A 7,792-nucleotide genomic window follows, 5' to 3' on the forward strand; every position below is an offset into this window, starting at 1 on the left:
CCAGAAAGGTCACATGTACGTCTAGGAAGATAGGTCAGTATTTCAGATGTGCAACTCTATCTTTCTTGACATGCAGCCTAGCTTGGCTCTGAAACCAGACAGTTGTGCTTTCAAATCCCCACAACACCTCAGACACGGGATTGAATCCTGGCTGCCACTTCCTGTCTGGAAGAAAAGTTTCGGTGTCTTCATCTGTAATATGGGGCTAATAGCTCATAGGTATTTGAGAGGATTAAATGAGGTAATAAATGTCACACTGTAATGTATGTCAAAGTGCTTGGCATAGTGCCTGGCGTGGATTAAGCCCTCAGAAAACGCAAACCCTTATTATCATATTTGTCATCGTTATCACATTTTCGCTTTTTCGAAACGGTACCCAACTTATGCAAAAGATCCCATCCTTTGCGAGTGTTTTGTTAACAGACATGGTCAACCTTTTTGATGTAGGCCATTTCAGAAGGAGATTATGGGGAAACAGTTAACCCCTAATGGTAAGTTCATGTCTCTCTGAACGTTGGTCATGATTCCCTTGCTGTCAGCGTTACACCTAGGGCAAAGGCCCAGCTAGACCCTGAATTTTTAAGGCACTCAGCAAATGCTCTGTGGAGGTTGCCCATTCAGCCACAAAGCAGCCTTCGTAACATGCAAAAGAAGCCCCATGTGCTTGCTTGGGGCCCATTTCCGGATGAATTATTTCCAGTCCCAGGAAATGCGAGCACCAGTAAATTTTCATGAGGCAAGCAGTAGCCAAGTCAATGGGGTTCATTTGCAGACCTCACAAGAAATGAAGGAGTCTGGGAAAAGCTTTGCAGACAGTGTCTTGACAAATGGGATAGGAACAGCTAGCCATGTTCTTTTAGGCTGTAAAGAAAATCACCCCCATATTCTTCCTTAAGGTTATCATTGAAGTCTGGAGGTCTGATGCAGGAAGGGGAATTTTCAAATCTCCTATCTGGAGAATTTGTATCACATTAGGAAAAAAATGTAGTTATATGACTGCATTTTCCTCCTTTCGACCACTGAGCAATTTGAAAGTACTAGGAAGTCCTTTACCAGAGGAGCTTCTGAACAGTTTGAAGCTTCATGAGGGCCAGGACCTCAGCTGTCTTGATCATCATTGTGAGCTCTGCACTTAGGAGGCACTCAGTAAAGATTTATTGAATAAGTAGATCATTATAATGGATAGATACATACATACATACAGAGAGATAGATGAATTGTTACGGCAAATTGTCCCCTTAAAGCATTCTGAAACATTTTAGATTTCCTTGATTATCTTTATCTTAATTATTTTCATTGGTCTATTGTTTTTACTGAGTTTATAAATTGCAACAACTCTGAGGTATAGCACTTGGCCCATTCCAAACCAAAAACCCATTGCCATCGAGTTGATTCCAACTCACAACGATCCTATACTTGATCCATTAAAAAAAACTGTTGCAGTCGAGTCAATTCATGCTTGATCCATTGGTGGTGGTGTGGATCCATTAGCACAGGAAAAATCCATGGAAAATGGCCCAGGCAAAGCCTACTCTTTGGCCAGTGTTGGGGGAGGGATCTGTGAGTGGCAAGATGCCTCCAATTAAGAAGTTATCGTGATGTTGCAGGGGGACCACCTCCCCTGACCCACCTCTCCTGGAAACTCCTCAGGACTAGCATTCCCATTCTGTCCCAGAGTTATAGGACAACCCTTAATCACTGGACAACTACGTTCATTCATGGTTGGTGTATGCAATTAGCAAACTGTCTGATGAAGGTCTTGGCCACTGTTGACCAGGATTGCCACACAGAGAGGTTCAGATAGATTAAGAAAAACCTGAGTCAGCTGCTGAGTGGCAAATGGGAGGCCCTCCAGGGAAGCAAAGGAGAAGGGTCGCCAGTCCGGCATGGCAGCCACTGCACCCAACCCATCACATGGGCTTGGCTCCCAAGCCACCTACGGCTGCCCAAGCAGACCCTGGGGAGTCCCCCAATGGTGACTTGCTTCTTCACATGGTCCCTCCAGATCCAGGAGGTCTCCTGGGCTCCTATGCCTACTCACCCTTTCTGCCAGGGCAGCCCTGGTCTTGTCTTGCAGAGGGTTTTTTACTTCTTCAAGCATTGTCTTCCACATCTATTGTTTATGGATAAATCTGACGGCCCACTTCTTCTGAGATTTGCTTATGAATTGCAAAAAAACCTATTTCTTTTCCCCTTAAGAAGCCTGGCTCTCGCAAATGCAAAGCTTCGCCTCTACAGCTATTGCCTTTGAAAAATTCTTGAAGAGTCTAAATTGGAAGAGAGAAGATAAACATTGCCTCTTTTTCTTTATTTGCCCTTCTGCTGAAGCAATTCTAATTTTATAGGAGGAACGTTACACTCAAGGAAATAAGAAAACAAAGGTACGCTTAAATGCTTCAAGATAATTGTGTGACTACATCCGAAATGGCTGAACGTGTCATTCTCTCCATGTGCCAGGCATGGCCAAAGGTGAGTGTCACCAATACCTGGAGAGACTGTCTTCCTGCCTTTCTAGATAACCGCCTTCTGCAGCAGCTCTGGAAGGCCTGCCTGGCTGCCTCTGAGCCCACAGCCCCAGCATCACCAAATTGAGCACATTAAGTTTGCCTCTGGGAAAAGCTACCAGTTTTTTATCTGTTTCTCTTTCTGTCACTGACTTACTTTTCCATCTCAGAGTTGATTCTAATTTCTTTCTTTTTAAGTTGAAACAATTTTTTTTTTATGTGCAGTAACTATATACGTAACAGATCATTTGCCTTTTCAACATTCTTGCCATGTACATTAGTTCTGTTTATCATGTTGTTTAACCATTACCATGATCCATTTCCAATTTTCCCATCACCCTTAACGGAAGCTCAGTGGCCCCTAAGCAGCAAGTCTCCCTTTTCCCCTCCCCCACTCCCATCTACCCTGGCAGCCACTACTGAACTTTGGTCTCTATACATTTGCCTATCCTAGACATTTCATCTAAGGGGAATCATACAATATTTTTCTTTTAATTTCTTCTAAGACAATACTATAATCTGCCTGGTTAGCTGACATAGAGAAAGGCGTAGCTAATATTGAAATTACAATAAATGCTAAATGAAATAATTTTAGAGAGTTTAAAGAAACAAGGAGAGTTTTGAGGCTTTGAGGGGAAAGATGCATATTGAACATACATAATTACTTTAGCTTTCCCCCAAGAGGCCCTAAAAACAACAATACAGAAATTTCTTAAAAGCGTAAACTTCCAAGGACAAGCAGAAGAGAACTTGACAGTAAGCTGGGGGTAAGAAAGCAGATGGGTGTGGGGCAACCGACTCAGCAGGCCTAGACAGTGGACCTTCAACCAGCAGCAAAACAGGCAGGTACAGCCTGAGTTACCCTCAGAGCCCTCAAAAGCTCGGGGAAAGACCAGTAGCAATTATGTCTGCAAATGTGTATGTCTTAGTTACTTAGTGCTGCTGTAACACAAATCCCACGAATGATGGCTTTAAAGAAGAGAAATTTATTTTCTCACAGTTCTGGAGGCTGAAAGGTCAAATCAGGATCTTGGTCTTGTCTATTCTTTCCTCAGAGGTAGCCCCAGGTGCTCCTTGGTGTTCCTCGGCTTGTAGACATTCCTCTCATGGTGTCTGTCTTCCCCCATGTGTGTCTCTGTGTCTATTTGGGCCTTTTTATACCTCAGAAGTGATTAGGTTTAGGGCCCACCCTACTCTGGTATGACCTCATTAACATAACAAAAGAACCCCCCCTCATCTCCAAACAGAGTTATATTTACAGGTACAGAGGTTAGGATTTCAACACATACTTTGGGAGCCCACAATTCAATCCATAACAGTGGGTAAAGGTGGAGCAAATGGTTGACAGTCTACTTAAGAAGCAGTTAGACGCCAATAAATTTGGACTTCCTGAGAGGAGAATCGGACGATTGAGGGAAAGTTTGGGGTTGAGTTCCCTATAAGTACATGGGAAACTAGAAGCCCTGGTGGTGCAAAGGTTAACAATTCACTGCTAAACAAAAGGTTTGGCAGTTCAAATGTGCCCAGTGGTTCCATGGGAGAAAGACCTGGCAATCTGCTTCCTTAAAGACTGCAGCCAAAAAAACCCTATGGGTCAGTTGTACTCTGTCACATGGGGCTGCTATGAATCAGAATCAACTCAATGGCACCTAACAACAACACCAACGTCGGAAACTAAGCCAGTAAACAAGCAAAAACAGACCACGATTCACTAACAAGGAAAAAGTGCTATTTAGGAAAGGAGCTTTTTCAAAGTCATGATGAAAACCAAACGTTAATGTAACCCAAATTATGGTTGGATTATGTTGGTAGGATGCAGGCCATGAAGGATGCCTGTGTGGGTTCAGGACAAGGAACCCAGTGGAAGGTAACCCCCTATTGTACACAAACCAAGAAGTAGAATAAAGGCATATTCTTGTGGAAATTGGTAGTAAGTGCTGAAGGCATCAGCTAAAGGAGTTGAAGGTACAGTTTTCTAAGAGAGAGGTGAGAGAGAGAAGGATGAGGGCGTGCTGATTTTCACAGCAAAGCCTATTTGTTTATATTATGAGCTTACGTAATTTGATGCAAAAATTAATAATTAAAAGAAACAATTAAACTGTATTCACTTAAATGTTTTTTATTGCAATAAGTACTTAACAAATTAACCTAATTAAATCAGGCCTCTCTCAGAATGTGTAGGGTCCTTTTTGTCTCTTTTCAAATAAAGGAAGACATAACGTTATTGACTCAGTGCCATGGGACCATAGAGAGCCTGGATTCAAATCCTACTCGGGCCACTTCCTAGCTGTGTGGACTTAATAGGTTACTGAACTTCTCTGAGCCTCAGTTTCCTCATTTGTAAGATATTGATAATACTGCCTACTTGATTTTGAAGAGTTATAATGTAAAATATCTGTACAGTGCCTGGCACAGAGTAAGCACCCAATAATCTCAAAAAAACGTGTTGCTTTGAGGTCGATTCCAACTCATAGCAACCCTATAGGACAGAGTAGGACTGCCCCATAGGGTTTTCAGGGAGTGGCTGCTGGAGTCAAACTGCCAGCCTTCTGGCTGAAGCCGTGGCACTTACCCATTATACCACCAGGGTTCCCCAATAAATAACAGATATTATACAATATTGACTATGAAACCCAGTAAGATTGTATTAGCTTCCCATGACTGCTGTAACAAATCACCACAAACTTAGTGGCTTCAGAAGGACACACATTTATTATCTCAGAGTTCTAGCAGTCAGAAGTTGGCAGGGCTACATTCATTCTGGGTGCTCAAGGAAAGAAACTGTTTTCCTGCCTTAATCAGCTTCTAGAGGCTGCCTGCATCACTTGGCTTATGGCCACATCACTCTGAGCTCTAGTTATATCACCACAACTCCTTCTCTGACTCTCTCACCCCTGCCTCCCTCTTACAAAGACGCCTGTGATGATCCAAGATAATCTCCCCCATCTCAAGATCCTTAATCACATCTGCCAAGTCCCTTTTGCCATGTAAGGTAACATATCCTTAGGTTTTGGGGATAAGGATGTGGACCTTTTGGGGGGACCGTTATTCTACCTACCACTAAGATTAAGTAGATTTTTAGAAAAAAGGAACAAAAAGTTGGATAATTTTTTTTTATTCTCTCTCATTTAAAAATTCATCCTGAAAAATTGGACAATGAAGTGTGTTCATTTTAAGGGTTTGCTGATAATTTTTTAGCTGTGATCAGGATTTTTTTTTTAAGTCTTTGTTTTTCACAAGCACATACTGAAATATTCACAGATGAAATGCCGTGGTGTCTTGGATTTGCTTTAAAATGATTTTGCACTGAAGTAATAGGCAGAGATGTAGAAGGAACAAAATTGGCCACAAGTTGATAATAGAGGATGCCAAAAAATGGCTACCTGGAGGTTCACTGTGCTTTGTCTCTGTTTACAATTTTCCATAATAAAAAATTTATAAAATTTGTCTTTACATTTGCACCTTGCCAATCTCTACTAACTTCCTTTGCCCCAAGTCTTAATATTACTCTATTCTATCATTTTATTTTACCCCCATTTCATGTTTTATCTAATCATTTCCTCATCTGTGGATAAAAATAAATAATAATATACTATGCAATATTTTACTTAATCATCACAACAGCCTGGTAATGGATTTTTATTATTATCTATTATTATCTCCATTTTGCAGATGAGGGAAATGAGACTTAGCAAGGTTAAGTACCTTGCCCCAGGTCAGGAACTAACCGAAATCAAAACCAAACCCATTGCCGTTGAGTCGATTCCGACTCATTGCGACGCTATAGGGCAGAGTAGCTCTTAACCATCCAAACACCTACTTCATAAGGTTGTAATGGCGGATTTAAGGAGATAATTTACATAGAACACCTAGCATGGGCTTCATACAAACAGAAAAGTCACCACATGTCAGTTCTTACTAGTATAAAAGAGATGAAGAGAAAATAGTAAATGTATTTCTTTGCATTTATTATTGTAAGAGCGTGAATTCCCAGTTAAAGGAAAATACAGATCTCATATAGAGTCTCCCAAGACACAGTCCCCAGGGTGAGGTGTCCTTTGGTCTTCACACCCATCTTCCCTTGGTGCTTTTCTTCTTCTTCCCCTCCCCACTTCCACTGATTTCCTTTTAGGCAGGTGCTATGAATTGAACCGTGGCCCCCCCAAAATGTAAGTCAACTTGGCTAGGCCATGATTCTCCGTATAGTGTGGCTGTCCACCATTTTGTGATCTGACCTGATTTTCCTATTTGTTATTATTTGTTATTTTCCTATCTGAAGTGATTTGCCTATTTGTTGTAAATCTTACCTCTATGATGTTAATGAGGCAGGATTAGAGACAGTTATGTTAATGAGGCAGGACTCAATGCTACAGGATTAGGTTGTATGTTGAGTCAATCTTTTTTGAATTATAAAAGACAGGATCAAGCAGAGAGGAGAGGGAACTCATTACCACCAAACAAGAAGAACTAGGAGCGGAGCTCCACCTTTGGACTCGGGGTCCCTATGCTGCGAAGTTCCTAGACCTATGGGAAGATTGATGGCAAGGACCTTCCTCTAGAGCCGACAGAGACAGAAACCTTCCCCTGGAGCTGGTGCCCTGAATTCAGATTTCTAGCCTCTTAAACTGTGAGTGAATAAACTTCTCTACATTAAAGTCATCCAATTGTGGTATGATTGTTATAGCAGCACTAGATAACTAGGCAACAGGTGTACAGGAGGGAGCTTTCAAAAAGAATCAAGAGAAAACACGAGGAGCATGAAACTTGTCCAGCTTTCCAAGTTCAGTATCTCTACCTCAGCAACTCAGTAACCTTGATCACCTGTCTACCTGCCTTCTAGATCCTCCTGTATCCAGCCAAGACTACTTCTCCCACTCAGCATGGACCCTTTGTTTTATTCACTCCTGATTCCTGCCTAAAGGGTGAAGTCCCTCTCCAGAGGTTGGTGGACTGATCTCACATAGCCAGGGCTGCCTTTCCTGCCTGTTAACCAAGGCTTTCAGATAACAACAATCCCTGCAACGACACAGTCATCACAATCTCTTAAGACTGTGAGCAGGAGAGTAATTCTCACACACAGTCATTTCCTCATTTCTCCATTTATCTCATGTTCATTCGTCATCCAACAAGTGGGACTCCTTTTCCCAGTAGTTCATTCATGAGAGTGAGTTACCAGAAGAAAATAACAAAGGGGGAGTCATATGTGGGAAACAGCGTGTAGAAGGAACACTTGATGGAACGCCACCCACCTAATTGTGCTCATACTTAACAAGGAAAAGACTGTTTCT

The sequence above is a fragment of the Elephas maximus genome, chromosome 20 (assembly GCF_024166365.1).
Source record: "Elephas maximus indicus isolate mEleMax1 chromosome 20, mEleMax1 primary haplotype, whole genome shotgun sequence".
NCBI classification, from domain to species: Eukaryota; Metazoa; Chordata; class Mammalia; order Proboscidea; family Elephantidae; genus Elephas; species Elephas maximus.